The sequence below is a fragment of the Rattus norvegicus genome, chromosome 16, assembly GCF_036323735.1.
Source record: "Rattus norvegicus strain BN/NHsdMcwi chromosome 16, GRCr8, whole genome shotgun sequence".
Taxonomy (NCBI): Eukaryota; Metazoa; Chordata; class Mammalia; order Rodentia; family Muridae; genus Rattus; species Rattus norvegicus.
The window spans coordinates 43,405,602-43,423,859 of record NC_086034.1 but is presented as its reverse complement, the minus strand read 5'-3'; the positions used below and the strand labels follow the sequence as shown (position 1 = coordinate 43,423,859).

Here is an 18,258-nt window from a genome sequence, read left to right as displayed (position 1 = left end):
ATATAAATACTAGCATTGTGCAGAACAAAACATACTAATATAATGCTTCCTTTTGATAAAAAATCAGCTTTCACATTAAAAACAATGTAAACATGTGCTACTTGTAGATTGTATGCTGGGCTTAATATTTAGACCATTCACATAGCTACTTGTTTGCTGCCATGATGACATTCCTGTTGGGTATCCAATACCAAATGATCATCTGAACACATATACATAGAAGTAGCCTTATTTGGACTGAACAGCTTACATTTATGCATTAAGGAATATTTATACATACATAAACAATGATTAGAGAAAAAGAGGCTCTAAATTTGAAAGAGAATAATGAGGATTCATGGGGGACTGAAGAGAGGGAAGGTGGGGGAAATGATGCATTTATAGTATAATTTTTTCATCTTTATTAACTTGAGTATTTTTTATTTACATTTCAATTGTTATTCCCCTTCCCAGTTTCCTAGCCAACATCCCCCTAATACCTCCCCTTCCCCTTCTCTATGGGTATTCCCTTCCCCATCCTCCCCCATTACCACCCTCACTCCCATTCACTGGGAGTTCAGTCTTGGCAAGACCAAGGGCTTCCCCTTCCACTGGTGCTCTTACTAGGTTATTCATTGCTACATATGTAGTTGGAGTCCAGGGTCAGTCCATGTATAGTCTTTGAGTAGTGGCTTAGTCCCTGGAAGCTCTGGTTGCTTGGCATTGTTGTTCATATGGGGTCTCAAGCCCCTTCAAGTTCTGTTAGGCCTTTCTCTGATTCCTTCAACAGGGGTCCCGTTCTCAGTTCAGTAGTTTAATGATGGCATTCGGCTATGTATTTGCTGTATTCTGGCTGTGTCTCTCAGGAGAGATCTACATCCAGTTCCTGTCAGCCTGCAATTCTTTGCTTCATCCATCTTATCTAGTTTGGTGGCTGTATATGTATGGGCCACATGTGGGGCAGGCTCTGCATGGGTGTTCCTTCTGCCTGTGTTCTAAACTTTACCTCCCTATTCCCTCCCAAGGATATTCTTGTTCCCCTTTTAAAGAAGGAGTAAGTGTTCACATTTTGGTCATCATTCTTAAGTTTCATGTGTTCTGTTCATCTAGGGTAATTTGAGCATTTGGGCTAATATCCATTTATCAAAGAGTGCATACCATGTGTGTTTTTCTGTGATTGGGTTACCTCACCCAGGATGATATTTTCCAGTTCTATCCCATTGCCTATGAATTTCATAAAGTCATTGTTTTTGATAGCTGAGTAATATTCCATTGTGTAGATGTACCACATTTTCTGTACCCTCTGTTGAAGGGCATCTGGGTTTTTTCCAGCTACTGGCTATTATAAATAAGGCTGCTATGAACATAGTGGAGCACGTGTCTTTGTTATATATTGGGGTATCTTTTGGGTATATGCCAAAGAGAGGTATAGCTGGGTCCTCAGGTAGTTCAATGTCCAATTTTCTGAGGAACCTCCAGACTGATTTCCAGAATGGTTGTACCAGTCTGCAATCCCACCAACAATGGAGGAGTGTTCCTCTTTCTCCACATCCTCGCCAGCATTTGCTGTCACCTGAGTTTTTGATCTTAGCCATTCTCACTGGTGTGAGGTGAAATCTCAGGGTTGTTTTGATTTGCATTTCCCTCATGACTAAAGATGTTGAACATTTCTTTAGGTGTTTTTCAGCCATTCGGCATTCCTCAGCTGTGAATTCTTTGTTTAGCTCTGAACCCCATTTTTTAATAGGGTTATTTGTCTCCCTGCAGTCTAACTTCTTGAGTTCTTTGTATATTTTGGATACAAGGCCTCTATCTGTTGTAGGATTGGTAAAGATCTTTTCCCAATCTGTGGGTTGTCATTTTGTCCTAACCACAGTGTCCTTTGCCTTACAGAAGCTTTGCAGTTTTATGAGATCCCATTTGTTGATTCTTGATCTTAGAGCATAAGCCATTGGTGTTTTGTTCAGGGAATTTCTCCGGTGCCCATGTGTTCGAGATGCTTCCCCACTTTTTCTTCTATTAGTTTGAGTGTATCTGGTTTGATGTGAAGGTCCTTCATCCACTTGGACTTAAGTTTTTTACAGGTTGATAAGCATGGATCGATCTGCATTCTTCTACATGCTGACCTGCAGTTGAACCAGCACCATTTGCTGGAAATGCTATCTTTTTTCCATTGGATGATTTTGGCTCCTTTGTCAAAAATCAAGTGCCCATAGGTGTGTGGGTTCATTTCTGGGTCTTCAGTTCTAATCCACTGGTCTATCTGTCTGTCTCTGTACAAAGACCATGCAGTTTTTATCACTATTGCTCTCTAATTCTGCTTGAGTTCTGGTATAGTGATCCCCCCAGAAGTCCTCTTATTGTTGAGGATAGTTTTAGCTATCCTGGGTTTTTTGTTATTCCAGATGAATTTGCAAATTGTTCTGTCTAACTCTCTGAAGAATTGGATTGGTATTTTGATGGGGATTGCATTGAATCTGTAGACCGCTTTTGGAAAAAATGGCCATTTTTAACTATATTAATCCTGCCAATCCATGAGCCTGGTAGATCTTTCCATCTTCTGATATCTTCAAGATCTTTCTTCAGAGGCTTGAAGTTCTTATCATACAGATCTTTCACTTGCTTAGTTAAAGTCACACCAAGGTATTTTATATTATTTGGCACTATTATGAAGGGTGTCGTTTCCCTAATTTCTCTCTCAGCTTGTTTCTCTTTTGTGTAGAGGAAGGCTACTGATTTATGTCAGTTAATTTCATACCCAGCCACTTTGATCAAGGTGTTTATCAGGTTTAGTAGTTCTCTGGTTTAAAACCTAAAACAAATGGAGAAAAAAATGAAACTTAACGTAGGGCTTATTTGGATATGGCTTAGAGATGTGGTCCATCATGAAGAAGAATTTGTTATGTTGGCAGCATACGATATGTTCTTAAACATGTTCATGGTGAGGAGAATGCTGAAACTCACTTGCTTTTTATTTAGTCTGGTATACTAATATATGAGGTCCAGTGTTCTATTAAATAGATGGTCCTCAACATGATGGTCAAGGCCAACCATCATTATAATGTTTCTGTTCTTCTATAAATTTAGATCAATACATTCTCTTGTACTTTTGTTCTATGACCTAAGTATTGCCTTTGGAGTATGCTGAGCAAGATTTTGTATTACTGATGATCATCGTAATGTCCTTACTTTTATACATAACTTTCCCTCCAGATTTTTGTTCTATTAACATTCCAGAAACAAAATCCCTGAGTAGATTCCAAATACTAGTGGTTGACAATGCTGTGCAAAGTGAGATCGATGGGTCTGAAGTGTGGGTTGGTAGAAGAATGTGGGCATTCCTCAGTGTAATCATTCTAATTCAATAAATAGGCTGATATTGGGCAGACAGAGCATTGTCATACCACAAAACTGATCCAAATTTAACTCCAAGAATTAAATCTTAAAATCCTACATAAGAGAACATGAGTAAGGAGGTAGGAAATGAGAACACATTTAACAGGGATGCAAATCCCACATTTGTTTGTGCTGTTTCTATTTTTAATGGGTTTGTCACCTTTTTCCAACAAGAAAAACATGGCAGTCTATTCTGATTCCTTGATATTTCCTCCTGATAGTATACTGTGTCCTTTTTCTATCATTACTCTCTCTAAATTGCACCCAGTATTTCTTCTATTGCTACTAATTTAGACTGTGTCTTCAATATTCCTTAGTAATCATTTCATAATTTACATGTTTGATAATCATAATATGTTTTATCTTTACCTCAGTAAAGTTTTCCTTCAGTATATTTTATCCCCCTACCATATGGATGGGCTTATGCATGGTGTACATACGATGCTTTGAATGACTCCCAAGTTCAAAAGATAAATTGAAAACTTAGTGATATACAGGATGCTTGTTCTACATCTGGTCAGATCTCTATCCCCTTGTATAATGTGTGCATAATAATTCACTTTGGTTTACCTTGCAGCCTTCAGAGAAAATCAACGCCGTTCTCTTTTTTGATAAATGTCACCAATGCATGCAGAAGGACACTAAGACATTTTTCAGTCCATTTGGGTCATTAACTGTTCACTGTAGGTTCAGAGACTTGACCATTAACACAGAAGGTTATTGTAACACATCTTGATTGACAGCTGGATCCCTAGCTTCCACTTAACCCTGTCAGCCATTATCCTTAAGTAGTAGCTCTTATTTATTTTCCCTACATACTAATACCAACATACTACATACATTTATTCTTATAACATATTTTGCAAGTGTTTTATAGAGAGATAATTCATATGGAGAAACTATTCTTACTCCTCTGTATTAAATACATAGCCATATCAATTAAATTTCATGACTGAAAAACTGAGAAATAAAATATTTCTATACTGGCTCTGATACCAATGGTATTATACTATCCAGCAATGGATACAACTTCACTTTCCAGGAATTTTGTGATAATTCTTAGTGTTGAAATAGAATCCAAATATCTTTGCCTTCTTTTCTTTGTGGATATGTACCACCTTATAGTATATGATTATTTTGATGTCATAGTATGATTATCTATATTCTTCATAATTGAAATTTTGTTTCATTCTTTTTTTAAAATTTTTTATTTTTTTTATTAACTTGAGTATTTCTTATATACATTTCGAGTGTTATTCCCTTTCCTGGTTTCCGGGCAAACATCCCCCTCCCTCCTCCCCTTCCTTATGGGTGTTCCCCTCCCACCCCTCCCCACATTGCCGCCCTCCCCCCAACAGTCTAGTTCACTGGGGGTTCAGTCTTAGCAGGACCCAGGGCTTCCCCTTCCAATGGTGCTCTTAGTAGAATATTCATTGCTACCTATGAGGTCAGAGTCCAGGGTCAGTCCATGTATAGTCATTAGGTAGTGGCTTAGTCCCTGGAAGCTCTGGTTGCTTGGCATTGTTGTACATATGGGGTCTCGAGCCCCTTCAAGCTCTTCCAGTTCTTTCTCTGATTCCTTCAACGGGGGTCCTATTCTCAGTTCAGTGGTTTGCTGCTGGCATTCGCCTCTGTATTTGCTGTATTCTGGCTGTGTCTCTCAGGAGCGATCTACATCCAGCTCCTGTTGGTCTGAACTTCTTTGCATCATCCATCTTGTCTAATTGGGTGGCTGTATATGTATGGGCCACATGTGGGGCAGGCTCTTAATGGGTGCTCCTTCAGTCTCTGTTTTAATCTTTGCCTCTTTCTTCCCTGCCAAGGTTATTCTTGTTCCCCTTTTAAAGAAGGAGTGAAGCATTCACATTTTGATCATCCGTCTTGAGTTTCATTTGTTCTAGGCATCTAGGGTAATTCAAGCATTTGGGCTAATAGCCACTTATCAATAAGTGCATACCATGTATGTCTTTCTGTGATTGGGTTAGCTCACTCAGGATGATATTTTCCAGTTCCAACCATTTGCCTACGAATTTCATAAAGTAATTGTTTTTGATAGCTGAGTAATATTCCATTGTGTAGATGTACCACGTTTTCTGTATCCATTCCAATGTAGAATGGGCATCTAGGTTCTTTCCAGGTTCTGGCTATTATAAATAAGGCTGTGATGAACATAGTGGAGCATGTGTCTTTTTTATATGTTGGGGCATCTTTTGGGTATATGCACAAGAGAGGTATAGCTGGATCCTCAGGCAGTTCAATGTCCAATTTTCTGAGGAACCTCCAGACTGATTTCCAGAATGGTTGTACCAGTTTGCAATCCCACCAACAAGGGAGGAGTGTTCCTCTTTCTCCACATCCTCACCAGCATCTGCTGTCACCTGAGTTTTTGATCTTAGCCATTCTCACTGGTGTGAGGTGAAATCTCAGGGTTGTTTTGATTTGCATTTCCCTTATGACTAAAGATGTTGAACATTTCTTTAGGTGTTTCTCAGCCATTCGGCATACCTCAGCTGTGAATTCTTTGTTTAGCTCTGAACCCCAATTTAATAGAGTTATTTGTCTCCCTGCGGTCTAACTTTTTGAGTTCTTTGTATATTTTGGATATAAGGCCTCTATCTGTTGTAGGATTGGTAAAGATCTTTTCCCAATCTGTTGGTTGCCGATTTGTCCTAACCACAGTGTCCTGTGCCTTACAGAAGCTTTGCAGTTTTATGAGATCCCATTTGTCGATTCTTGATCTTAGAGCATAAGCCATTGGTGTTTTGTTCAGGAAATTTTGTCCAGTGCCCATGTGTTCCAGATGCTTCCCTAGTTTTTCTTCTATTAGTTTGAGTGTGTCTGGTTTGATGTGGAGGTCCTTGATCCACTTGGACTTAAGCTTTGTACAGGGTGATAAGCATGGATCGATCTGCATTTTTCTACATGTTGACCTCCAGTTGAACCAGCACCATTTGCTGAAAATGCTATCTTTTTTCCATTGGATGGTTTTGGCTCCTTTGTCAAAAATCAAGTGACCATAGGTTTGTGGGGTCATTTCTGGGTCTTCAGTTCTATTCCATTGGTCTATCTGTCTGTCTCTGTACCAATACCATGCAGTTTTTATCACTATTGCTCTGTAATACTGCTTGAGTTCAGTGATAGTGATTCCCCCTGAAGTCCTTTTATTGTTGAGGATAGTTTTAGCTATCCTGGGTTTTTTGTTATTCCAGATGAATTTGCAAATTGTTCTGTCTAACTCTTTGAAGAATTGGATTGGTATTTTGATGGGGATTGCGTTTAATCTGTAGATCGCTTTTGGTAAAATGGCCATTTTTACTATATTAATCCTGCCAATCCATGAGCCTGGTAGATCTTTCCATCTTCTGAGGTCTTCTTTAATTTCTTTCTTCAGTGTCTTGAAGTTCTTATTGTACATATCTTTTACTTGCTTGGTTAAAGTCACACCGAGGTATTTTATATTATTTGGGTCTATTATGAAGGGTGTCGTTTCCCTAATTTCTTTCTCAGCTTGTTTCTCTTTTGTGTAGAGGAAGGCTCCTGATTTATTTGAGTTAATTTTATACCCAGCCACTTTGCCGAAGTTGTTTATCAGCTTTAGTAGTTCTCTGGTGGAACTTTTGGGATCACTTAAATATACTATCATGTCATCTGCAAATACTGATATTTTGACCTCTTCTTTTCCGATCTGTATCCCCTTGATCTCCTTTTGTTGTCTGATTGCTCTGGCTAGAACTTCAAGAACTATATTGAATAAGTAGGGAGAGAGTGGGCAGCCTTGTCTAGTCCCTGATATTAGTGGGATTGCTTCAAGTTTCTCTCCATTTAGTTTAATGTTAGCAACTGGTTTGCTGTATATGGCTTTTACTATGTTTAGGTATGGGCCTTGAATTCCTATTCTTTCCAGGACTTTTATCATGAAGGGGTGTTGAATTTTGTCAAATGCTTTCTCAGCATCTAATGAAATGATCATGTGGTTTTGTTCTTTCAGTTTGTTTATATAATGGATCACGTTGATGGTTTTCCGTATATTAAACCATCCCTGCATGCCTGGGATGAAGCCTACTTGATCATGGTGGATGATTGTTTTGATGTGCTCTTGGATTAGGTTTGCCAGAATTTATTGAGTATTTTTGCATCGATATTCATAAGGGAAATTGGTCTGAAGTTCTCTTTCTTTGTTGGGTCTTTGTGTGGTTTAGGTATAAGAGTAATTGTGGCTTCATAGAAGGAATTCGGGAGTGATCCATCTGTTTCAATTTTGTGTAATAGTTTGGATAATATTGGTATGAGGTCTTCTATGATCGTCTGATAGAATTCTGCACTAAACCCGTCTGGACCTGGGCTCTTTTTGGTTGGGAGAACTTTAATGACTGCTTCTATTTCCTTAGGAGTTATGGGGTTGTTTAACTGCTTTATCTGTTCCTGATTTAACTTCGGTACCTGGTATCTGTCTAGGAAATTGTCCATTTCCTGCAGATTTTCAAGTTTTGTTGAATATAGGCTTTTATAGTAAGATCTGATGATTTTTTGAATTTCCTCTGAATCTGTAGTTATGTCTCCCTTTTCATTTCTGATTTTGTTAATTTGGACACACTCTCTGTGTCCTCTCGTTAGTCTGGCTAAGGGTTTGTCTATCTTGTTGATTTTCTCAAAGAACCAACTTTTGGTTCTGTTGATTCTTTCTATGGTCCTTTTGTCTCTACTTGGTTGATTTCAGCTCTGAGTTTGATTATTTCCTGCCTTCTACTCCTCCTTGGTGTATTTACTTCTTTTTGTTCTAGAGCTTTTAGGTGTGCTGTCAAGCTGCTGACATATGCTCTTTCCTGTTTCTTTCTGCAGGCACTCAGTGCTATGAGTTTTCCTCTTAGCAGTGCTTTCATTGTGTCCCATAAGTTTCGGTATGCTGTACCTTCATTTTCATTAAATTCTAAAAAGTTTTTAATTTCTTTCTTTATTTCTTCCTTGACCAGGTTATCATTGAGTAGAGCATTGTTCAACTTCCCCGTATATGTGGACATTCTTCCCTTATCGTTATTGAAGACCAGTTTTAGGCCGTAGTGGTCTGATAGCGCACATTTGATTATTTCTATCTTTCTGTACCTGTTGAGGCCGGTTTTTTGACCAATTATATGGTTAATTTTGGAGAAAGTACCATGAGGAGCTGAGAAGAAGGTATATCCTTTTGCTTTAGGATAGAATGTTCTATAAATATCCATTAAGTCCATTTGGCTCATGACTTCTCTTAGTCTGTCTACGTCTCTGTTTAATTTCTGTTTCCATGATCTGTCCATTGATGAGAGTGGGGTGTTGAAATCTCCTACTATTATTGTGTGAGGTGCAATGTGTGTTTTGAGCTTTAGTAAGGTTTCTTTTACGTATGTAGGTGCCCTTGTATTTGGGGCATAGATATTTAGGATTGAGCGTTCATCTTGGTGGATTTTTCCTTTGATGAATATGAAGTGTCCTTCCTTATCTTTTTTGATGACTTTTAATTGAAAATTGATTTTATTTGATATTAGAATGGCTACTCCAGCTTGCTTCTTCTGACCATTTGCATGGAAAGTTGTTTTCCAGCTTTTCACTCTGAGGTAGTGTCTGTCTTTGTCTCTGAGGTGTGTTTCCTGTAGGCAGCAGAATGCAGGGTCCTCGTTGCGTATCCAGTTTGTTAATCTATGTCTTTTTATTGGGGAGTTGAGGCCATTGATGTTGAGAGATATTAAGGAATAGTGATTATTGCTTCCTGTTGTATTCATATTTGGATGTGAGGTTATGTTTGTGTGCTTTTCTTCTCTTTGTTTTGTTGCCAATACGATTAGTGTCTTGCTTCTTCTAGGGTATAGCTTTCCTCCTTATGTTGGCCTTTACCATTTACTATCATTTGTAGTGCTGGATTTGTAGAAAGATATTGTGTAAATTTGGTTTTGTCATGGAATATCTTGGTTTCTCCATCTATGTTAATTGAGAGTTTTGCAGGATACAGTAACCTGGGCTGGCATTTGTGTTGTCTTAGGGTCTGTATGACATCAGTCCAGGATCTTCTGGCCTTCATAGTTTCTGGCGAAAAGTCTGGTGTGATTCTGATAGGTCTGCCTTTATATGTTACTTGACCTTTTTCCCTTACGGCTTTTAGTATTCTTTCTTTATTTTGTGCGTTTGGTGTTTTGACTATTATGTGACGGGAGGTGTTTCTTTTCTGGTCCAATCTATTTGGGGTTCTGTAGGCTTCTTGTATGCCTATGGGTATCTCTTTTTTTAGGTTAGGGAAGTTTTCTTCTATGATTTTGTTGAAGATATTTACTGGTCCTTTGAGCTGGGAGTCTTCACTCTCTTCTATACCTATTATCCTTAGGTTTGATCTTCTCATTGAGTCCTGGATTTCCTGTATGTTTTGGACCAGTAGCTTTTTCTGCTTTACATTATCTTTGACAGTTGAGTCAATGATTTCTATGGAATCTTCTGCTCCTGAGATTCTCTCTTCCATCTCTTGTATTCTGTTGGTGAATTTGTATCTACAGCTCCTTGTTCTTCTTTTGGTTTTCTATATCCAGGGTTGTTTCCATGTGTTCTTTCTTGATTGCTTCTATTTCCATTTTTAATTCCTTCAACTGTTTGATTGTGTTTTCCTGGAATTCTCAAGGATTTTTGCGATTTCTCTCTGTAGGCTTCTACTTGTTTATTAATGTTTTCCTGTGTTTCTCTAAGGGATTTCTTCACGTCTTTCTTGAAATCCTCCAGCATCATGATCAAATATGATTTTGAAACTAGATCTTGCTTTTCTGGTGTGTTTGGATATTCCATGTTTGTTTTGATGGGAGAATTGGGCTCTGAAGGTGCCATGTAGTCTTGGTTTCTGTTGCTTGTGTTCCTGTGCTTGCCTCTCGCCATCAGATTATCTCTAATGTTACTTTGTTCTGCTATTTCTGACAGTGGCTAGACTGTCCTATAAGCCTGTGTGTCAGGAGTGCTGTAGACCTGTTTTCCTCTTTTCTTACAGCCAGTTATGGGGACAGAGTGTTCTGCTTTTGGGCGTGTAGTTTTTCCTCTCTACAGGTCTTCAGCTGTTCCTGTGGGCCTGTGTCTTGAGTTCAGTCTCTTCTGGTTTCTGGGCCTCAGGAGTGCCCACCTGATCAGGTGGTGAGGTCTCACTCCCACGGGGTCTGGGAGCAGAGAGCTGCTGCGGGCCGGGATCCACGGGTGTGGGACTCCCAGTAAACACAGGACATGCCCGTCCTAGAGAAATTCTGCCTCTGTGTGTCCTGTGTTCACCAGGCAGGTCTCTTGCAGCAGAACAGTTGGTCTTACCTGTGGTCCCGAGGCTCAAGTTTGCTGGCGGGGTGCTGCCCACGAGCTCCCTGCGGTGGCAGCAACCAGGAAGATCCGGGCCACCGTTTCCAGGAGCTTCAGTGCACCAGGGTTCCAGATGGCGTTTGGTGTTTTCCTCTGGCGTCCGAGAAGTGTGTGCAGAGTGCAGTCTCTTCTGGTTTCCCAGGCTTTTCTGCATCTCTGAAGGTTTAGCTCTCCCTTCCACGGGATTTGGGTGCAGAGAACTGTTTATCCGGTCTGTTTCCTTCAGGTTCTGGCGGTGTCTCAGGCGCAGGGGTCCTGCCGCTCCTGGGCCCTCCCCCACGGGAACCCAGAGGCCGTATACAGTTTCCTCTTGGGCCAGGGATGTGGGCAGGGGTGGGCAGTGTTGGTGGTCTCCTCTGCTCTGCAGCCTCGGGAGTGCCCACCTGACCAGGCGGTGAGGTCTCTCTCACACGGGGTCTGGGAGCAGAGAGCTGCTGCAGGCTGGGATCCGCGGGTGTGGGACTCCCGGTAAACACAGGACGTCTTGTTTCATTCTTACTATAAATATACAGTGATTATAGTTCCTAATGCTAAAATCAAGACGTGTTATTACCAAAAATATGCAAACATTGAGTATTATATAAACTTGACTTGGTCAGCTACTTTTTGACATTTTTGTTGTTGACTGTGAACTATAAAAGTCAATTGTCAAAACTTTGCTTAGGATTTTTTTAAAAAAATAACTAACATATAACATTATTCAGCAAGTATTAACTGAGCACACATTGAGTATCTTTCCTATATGGTTTCATATACAATAAAGCATTAAAATAAAAAACACTGAAAAACTAAGTTTTCTTCTAGTGATTGCAAAAACAAAATCAAAAACAAAAAAACCCCATAAAAACCAAAGAACAAATTAGAAGCCAAAAAACTACAACATAGTTTTACTACTAATTTCTTTAAGGTTGTTTGTATACTTCTCTTATGAAATAATAGACTTATTACCCATGGATTTATGGATAATTGCATGAACAATAAATAATACAGTGTCATTAACATAGTGTGTTGTGCCTGGAGAGATCTTAGCAGTTAAGAATACTTGCTATTTTTGCCAATAACATGAGTTCTGTTCCTATTCATTATTTAATGCCTCACAAACTTTTGTAATTCTAGTTTCAGGGCTCTACATTTGAGATACCTAAATACATATGTACATACATACCACATATATATATATTTGTATATGTATATTTATTTATGTATACACCTATATATCACATGAGTAGACAGTATATATACATACACATATCTCATATACATATACACAATATACATATATATACATTCTCAGACCTACCTACATCCAAACAATTTTTAAAGGACTACATTATTTTATATTTAAACACTTAGACAAAGTACTATAATGTAGAATTGGAAAAAAGCAGAGCAAGGCAATATGAATAGAATGGGATTCAATTTGCAAATGCAATGTTAGACAAGATATTAATGAAATCCTGTAAAAGTCAGAGTTAGTTAATTAGCTCTTTACAGGAAGAAAGCGTGGAACAGATCATACAGCATGAAAACTTTCCTATGTGTCTTGGGGGTTGTCTGTGCAGCAAATAAGTGATTGTAATAAATAAAGGGAAAAAGGGGTGAGGTCAGAGATGCAATGAGGGAGAACATCTGAAGGCTCCCAACATGGCACATAAAGATTTGACTTTTATGAAGACTAGCTAGCTACATCTTGGTGAATACCCCACCCACTGCCCAGGCTTGTTTTTGACATCTGTCTCTCCTTCTAGTTGAATTTTACTGCCATGTGCAAGCATTACTAATGACTAGCCCATATAATGAACAGTAGCTTCATATAATATGAGTTTTCAATATTTCAGTCTCAAACATACCAGTACCAAAGTCCAGCTCCATGTGATATCCCTTTTGTTCATCAGCAGACTCAACATTTACAGTTAATACATCTTTAAATATAAAAAGGACAGGACATCTTCACTATAGAAGAGGATTCATTATAGAAGAGCATTTTATCAATATTTCATATTTATCTTAATTAAATTTTTAAATGATTAAAATGAAACAAATTTTAACTCTCCCCAACATGTCTTTTTTGTTGTTGTTTAGTACATCAGCATCTATGAAAGTTTCAAGTAAATGCATCTCTTTAATCAGCTACATTATGCAGTTTATCAAGTAGTGCTTGAGACTGGAAGCATAATATAGAAGAGGAAGAGATTCTCTTCCATTGGCTTTTGCTTTCATTGTTTTTCTGTGTTGAACCATACATAGCACACTTATTCTTACAATTCATGCTTCCTAGTCATGAAAGGACAAGGTTAGTTCTCCCCCATATTTCCTCTGAATTATCATAATTCTATTCTGGTTGTGAAATACTTCAGATCCTGAAAACTCTTATGTGAAGATAAAAGAATCATACATGTGTGTATATATGTGGGTATGTATGTATATATGTATGTATGTATGTATGTATGTATGTATGTATGCATGGGAAAAAGGCAATGAGTCCTCAATCCTACACTAATAGCAGCTAAGGAATGCTGCAAGCAGGAGAAATAGTCTTCTCCAGGGAAGAGCACAGCAAGTGGTCACCTACTACCAAATGGTCAGCCCTGAAAATATACATTATGTTGCATTATACACACTAAGTAGATTGTATTTATGCATTTAGAAGTAATATTTATATTCATGTACATTTATGTACACATACATGTATTTATATGTATATATATATATTTGTAGAAAATATATTTGTATATAATTATATATATACAACTATCAATGTTATTTACAGAATTAATGGAATTAATTAATGAAACTACTAACGTAATTACAATTAGCAACTAATGAAAAAAAAGCACCATCAATTGAAAAATCCTGGATAGGGGCATAAGGGTGTTTTGGGAAGGAATAAATGGAAGAGGGAAATGAGGTAATTGAATCTCAAAAAATAAAATAAATAATTTAAAGAGAAAATTTAAAAAATAAAAGTCTTTGCCTATTGCAAGACTTTTCAATTGCTTTTTTCACAAGAGCTACAAAGAGAATAAAACTAGTCCCATGTCTTTCAAAGCATTTCAATTGTGTTCACAAATTCAGTTTTGTTTCTCAAATTTCAAAATAGGAAAAAAATACCCAAGAAATTTAAGTGACTACTAGTTTTTGAAAAAAGCAAAGGTAGACTAGTTCTATTATTTTCTGTGTCTTCTTTCACCCTATCTAGGAAACAAATCATGACCAAATGCAACAATTACTTATCTTATGTGTAATATACTTTTAAGGTTTCAATTCCATTTTTGTGACTCCAATATCTGTTATTCCCTTAAGAAATTGGTGAAATTAAGACTTTGATGAGCACACATTTTGATGTCTAGACTTGATCTTTACTTTCTATACAATAGAATAACCAAAGAAAAACCAAAACAATGTCGTTCTGTTCAAATTAGTCAGTGCTTCCTGTCTTTCTAAGCAAAACTGTTTGAAATGCTGCTTACACAAAGATGTGTAAAACATAGCCTCTGGTCTCAGAAGCTATCAGTCAAACCAAGCTCTATCTGTTAGTGACTGTAAGGAATAAATATCTTATTGAATATGTTTGCTTTGTCACATATTCCAGACTTTCTCTTACCAGCCTTCAAGCAAATCTTGTCTTTGCCATCACCAGGGGTGACTGGAAGGAGCAAAAAATAAGCTTTGTGTGTATTCATGAAATTCTGGGGATTAGTAACTTGAAATAAAAAGACTTATGTGGAGAGCAGGTTTTCATCCATAGGTTGAGCTCCCTTAAAGTTGTGCCCCATGGTGAGCAGAATACAAAAACAGCTACAAGGCAGGCTTGGCTGTGACAGGTTCACAGGGTGTTTTGTACGTTCTCATTTCTTTAAACCTTTCCTTTTAGCCCACACTGTCTAAGGATCATATGGGATATGATCAAGAAAAGCAAAAGACATCCAGCATTTGGGGTATGGGACAAATTAGGAGTGAGATTGCAGAAATAAAAGACCATCCATTTGTCTTTCATAATTGTGGAACTCATTCAAATTGTAACAGAAACAATAAAATGACAGTCTGAGGCTTGGCTAAGATAAAACCAACATTTGCTCCAAACCTTTAAAAAGATAATGAATTGAATACATTTTTATTTATTTTTGTATTAAATGATTTTGTATTGAACAAGGAATCTGGAAATAGAACCTTTAATAAGCAACAGGAAAAGAGTTGTTTAGGAGAGAGAATAAAAATTTTATTCTTTTGATTTAAAATACAATTTAGCTTTCAGAGGCTCTGATACCTGAGAAAAGACAACATTTGCCACAGCATCTCTTCCTTGAAGGATTTCCATCAGCCTCTCTCAGATTCCAAAGGATCATAGATTAATTTCAGGTTTTCACACAGGCAAAAACTTCAGTAGAAAGAAAAAGAATTTTCCTCTCACTTCTAATGGCATTTTGATTCTCATTATCCTGAAATAATTATTATACATGCTATTTTGAATATCCTTGTAATAATATCATAATTAAAGATTACATGCAAAATTTATTTCATTCGCTAGGTATTTAAAGCAATGTTTCAATATAAGAATACTTGAAAAAATAGCTTAAAATTTTTTGTCTGGTAGGCAGTTTTGATATATTGTAATAACTATGAAAGAAAATTTTACTCATCTACTTTTGAAAGATAAGATCTTTTAAATTTGAAATAAATGTGAAAGTTCAAAAAATTCAAGTTACCTTAGAGAAATATTTGAGAAAAAAAGTTTAGATCTACATATATTATTTATGTTGTATTATATGGCTTTAGCAATGACCAATATATTTTTCACATTTTAGGATTTAGAATGTAAACATTCTCTTGGAATTAGTTGTTATATTTTTTAAGGTCTTCTTTTATGGTTTGAAAGTAACCATATAGAACCCAAGTACAGGAAGATAGTCAAACCTGAGTATCTGAGACTCGTGCACAGCCCCGCATGGTGGGAGCACCAAATTCTAGAAATTGTTTTCTGACCTCTGCAAACATACACCAAGGCATACATACATATATATGCAAAAACACACAAACACACCAATAAATAATATATAATACATAAATAAATATAATACAAAACTACACTAACAATGTGAACTACAAATAAAGTATTTATCTTGAGGCAAAAATTCATTACTTGCCACACTAGAAATAGTTCAGTTATAGCATCCCAGTGGTGTGTATATACAACACAATGTTACATTTATTTTTTGATACATAGTGTCCATCTCATAGCCAAGATATTACCAAATTATATCTTTAAAAACATACATTTAAAAGGCTCTTGCTTAATGTTCAATTATGTAATTTAATCAGGTATATGTAAATATATGGAAATGAATTTTAAATCAACTACTTCTCTACTATATTAAAAATTTTATTCAAAGAAACATTTTATAAATCTATGGAGGCTCTCCATTTGTACTCATACTATAGAACAAAATTAAAGTATAACTTTTATTAGTAATTAAGATACTTTATGATAATGGCAAGTCTACCTTACTGCCAATGAAGACAAAGTTTTTTTGCTAGATTTTTGTGTAATAGAATGCTTTAAATAGTTCCTCCAATAAGTGAATTGGTGCCATGTGATATCAAACAAAGTGCACCCATTTCCTGCATAGTTACCTTAGTCCAAGAGACTCATCCCCCAAGTCGCCCATTAATCTGGAGCAACATTTGCTAAAGCCTTTTAGAATCATATAAAATTTTATTGAATACTAATAAATAACTTCAGGTAATAAATTCCTTTAAATAAAAAACAGCAAAGTTATTTCCAAAATTAGGTGCCTAAAGAGGCAAATGTTCTCCACTTTTCTTGTCAGATTTTTTATAAGGAAATTAATGATTCTAAACCTTAAGGTACTTTGTAGGTACTCTTCTGATGTCTTGGTGTGTCATTTTGATTTTTATTTTGAGTTTTGTTCAGAATCAAACTAAAAATCCTCACTGTGGTTTTTTATCAAAGTAGAATTTTGAAAGAAAATGCATTCAAAACAGGTTTAAGTACTGATGGGTACAAACGATCTTTGATATTTTCTTGTATAAATTTGAGACCTCAGACTTGCCCCATATGCTAGCTCAGGTTTCATGCTTTTGGGGAAAATTTTATGCACATACAGCTTAACCTGGTACATTCAAACAACTTAGGTTTGAATATCCCCTAGCCACAATTGCATGGAGAGACAGCTGCCCTGTCAAATGATGAGACAATAATAAATTGTTATTTTTAGCTAAGTCTAAGAGAATTTGTTAGACAGTGAATATTACAACCAATGAGCAAATATACAAGTATATGAATAAGCAAATGAACGAATGATCACTGTCTTGAACAGATCTCTGACTATCGTGAGGGAACAAGCCATTCAATTTAGGTGGTATATATCAAGAATAAATCTATTGCAGGAATAGATGAAAATTTTGACTGGATCTCCAGACATCACGTAAGTAAGCTATCTTAGGTCTACGAAAACCTTACATGTATTTGCAAATCAGACCAGATTTAATATGCTCCAAACATTTTTCTCCTAAAACTTGTTTTGTTATTTTTCCATATTTGAAACTTGTCTACCCCTCTCTGTTCCTTTACCCTGTGGGATTATTTATCACAGCTAGAAGTGTATGGTTCTAATCATTAACGAAGCAATTAGCTTTCTGCCTTGAGGAAACAAGCTAATTAATCAAAACATTCCTTTTGCTAAGTCATGTTGACCAGTACAGAAAGTTCTGTAATTCTCAATATAATTCTAACAAACTATGTGCACCTTAAATAGTAACAAGTATAAAAACGAACATTTTTTTCTGAAAAGATTCATAGTAAATAGCCTTTCATATGCATTTCAGTGTCTACTGACAATAGTCACTCGGCTGTCACGTGGGTCATAAAGAGCTGGGAGATGATGCCAGTTAATGTAGTGGTAGTCTTGACCATGTTTCTGAGACAGGTCAAGGTGTTCATAGAAAATTCAGGGATAAGATTAGTTGTGTGATAATAATGTTCATAAGTTCTCGTAATGGTACTTGTTTAATCACTATATTATATGTGTCCCATAGTTTACAGATATATCTTAAAACATCATGATTCTGTACATCAGAATCCACTAAAAAATGATGGGAATCTGGGGTCTTTAGTTAGGACATAATTTCTGGTGATTTTGTTAATTAACTATAAAGGTAAGAGGGTAAAAGAAAGCCTCCAAACTTGGGAGATCCTTTTAACTTGTTTTCTTTTATTAGAACGTGGTTTAAGTACAGTATTGTAGCAATGAATAAAATATTTACAGTCATAACCTGTCCATCACTGGAGAACACTATTTTGGCAATGCTATATAACAACATAGTATTGTGAGATATCCTCCAGAGAAGACTACTAACTAGTGAACAGGTATAAATCAAGAGATAGTCTTTATTAGGCAGCCATTAACTACTCTTGGGGTTTGGGACCCCAGCATAGCCCTGAGCCTTTCTTTTCAGGGTGGGCTTTTAAGCCCACCTGAAATACACATCCTGAGTTGACACACTTGAGTTAGCAAA

General features: G+C 36.8%; 1 protein-coding gene across 5 annotated transcripts in view; it reads left to right on the top strand.

Moving 5' to 3' along the window:
• The window catches only part of Gpm6a (glycoprotein m6a), a 332,077-nt gene that overhangs the window by 282,602 nt on the left and 31,217 nt on the right, over positions 1-18,258 (top strand). The window lies entirely within an intron of this gene.